This window comes from Schistosoma mansoni, chromosome 3, assembly GCF_000237925.1.
Source record: "Schistosoma mansoni strain Puerto Rico chromosome 3, complete genome".
NCBI classification, from domain to species: domain Eukaryota; kingdom Metazoa; phylum Platyhelminthes; class Trematoda; order Strigeidida; family Schistosomatidae; genus Schistosoma; species Schistosoma mansoni.
The window spans coordinates 8,961,887-8,964,195 of record NC_031497.1 but is presented as its reverse complement, the minus strand read 5'-3'; the positions used below and the strand labels follow the sequence as shown (position 1 = coordinate 8,964,195).

The window sequence follows — 2,309 nt, the reverse complement described above, 5'->3', positions numbered from 1 at the left end:
ACACTGTTATTGGCATGTTAATTTCCGATCTGGCTGCATGGGCCTGGTGTCCAAGGCGTGGTATCAGTAGTAGTAGTAAATCCATGTTGAAAACTCCGAGAAGCCGTTATGACTGGCGACATTGAGGAGTCCCACAACAGGACGATATGGGAAGCTATTTCGTTGGAATTTTCCGAGGTGGTCTAGCTTCAATTGACTCATGATCTCAACTCTATAAAATTACCAAAATCTTCACAAAACCCCTTCTGATAATAGTTAGTTATATTTGAGAAAATATTACAAAATGCTTATCTATTACTTTACGATTTGTAGTACATTTTTCAGTTCACTTAGATTTATTGAATGGTTAAATATGTTTAAATAGTAAATGAGATATGATTATTTTGTCTCAGGAAATTTTGATAGTTAATATTTAAAGAAAACAGATTTTATTCTTTGAAATTCAGATTTCAAGATTATTATTATTACCATTACTATTATTATTATTATTACTGTTACTATTATTATTACTATTATTATTATTAGGACCGTATAGTTTATTTTTAAACCAAAGCCAAAAAATGTACTTGACGAAGTAAATAATAAAAATTACTAATCAGGAATTAATGTATCATTTCTGTTTAGATAAAAAAATACAATTATAATATACTTTTAAGTATAGTAAGCAATAAAGAATATATTATATACTTGTTCAACAGGATTCTAATTTTTGGATAACATATTTAAATGATACACCTGACCTACAAATATATTGAGTGAATACAAGGATTAGTGGTATTTACTACTAGTACTTGCATCTATTCTACACGCACACATGTAATGGGGTTTATATTACATAGATACACACACACACACACACGTGAAATGCACTCATATATGTTGCGGTTGTCTAGGCAACAGAAATGTAGAACTGATCTGACTTTATTATAATGTACCATCTACTAGTTATCTCAAATGAATGAAAAGATTACTTTTATTTTATTGGTCGAAAAATCGATTAGTCATAAAATTGGGTTCTAATCAATAATAGTTATTCACTATGAGGAGAAAATCATGAACATTCTAAGAGAGATCCGCTTTGATAAGGTCAAATAAATGAACATATATAAAAATAATGAGCAATGATATTTCAAGAGATAGTTGATTGAACTCAGTATGAAAAGAATTTAGTCTTGAAAGGAAGTTACTTATTAGGATATTTGTATTTTTGGTTTTCAGTGATAAAAATAATATAATTTATAAACTATTATGGAGTATGAAAAAAAATAGAAATATTATAGTTGAATTCACGAGTCAATTGAAGCTAGACCACCATGGAGAACCTGGAAACACTGGACAGCCGTTTCGTCCTATTGTGAGACTCCTCAGAAGTGCGCATCCACGATCCCGCCTCGCGAAATTCGAAACTAAGTGGCCAAGTGGCTATCAGGACTCAGTGGCCGAGTGGATAACGTGATGGCGTTTGAAGCGAAAGGTATTGGGTTCGAGTCCCAGAATGAACATCAACTCTGAAATGCAGGTATATCCAGCTGACGAGTCCCAAATAGAACGAAATGCGTGTCCTGGATTCCAGTGCTAGCCACTATCCATCTTGGCTTACAATGCTTGTGAATTAAGGCTATATCGAGACAATACGCTCAGTATGCACATATGCCAATTAGAGACTGACCAGTTGCAGTCCTAACACATCGATGGGAAGATTCAAACAAACAATACTAAATGAATTCGTCTAGTAAGTCGTTTGCAAACACTGGTCCTGACATTCACCAATAATAAATATATTGGATTCTTCCAAATAGTAAGTAAAATGTTTATCCATAATATTTATCAGTTTCAATCCACTTAGTGTTTCGATTTGTGTATTAGTTACTACATAAATTGTCCCACTAGTTAATCTTATAGTCACCTAAATACTTGAGAAACCTTTTATATGTTCATGATCAGTATAGTGTTAACATCTTAATGTGAAGTTTTAGAAATTTGATTTCACCAAGAAGAATTCACATGTTAATTCGTATTTTTATAAACTACTCAGTACATTTAAGACGGAATGGCTCTTCGAAAGTTGATTATTAGTTCAAGTCTATGGGCTTAATTTCAGATTGCTTTATCACTAAACAACATTGGAAAATCATACGTGGATTTACTCCATACTAACATTAATCTGGGAGTCATAGCATCTCATGGCATAAGAACTACTGTTCACTACCATTCTGTTATACTTAAAGGGTTTAGGATTGTGTAGGCGTTAAGACGAACACCCACCAAGCTGAATTCAGATATGTTCACCATGGCTTACACAAACCTAA

The 2,309-nt window shown here is 32.7% G+C and overlaps 1 non-coding gene across 1 annotated transcript; it reads left to right on the top strand.

Annotated features, from left to right (window-relative positions):
* The first annotated feature begins 1,433 nt into the window (after positions 1–1,433).
* On the top strand, positions 1,434–1,500 carry Smp_tRNA_00272_Gln_TTG.1.1. Its single transcript has one exon. It is a non-coding gene (tRNA).
* The last annotated feature ends 809 nt before the right edge of the window (positions 1,501–2,309 follow it).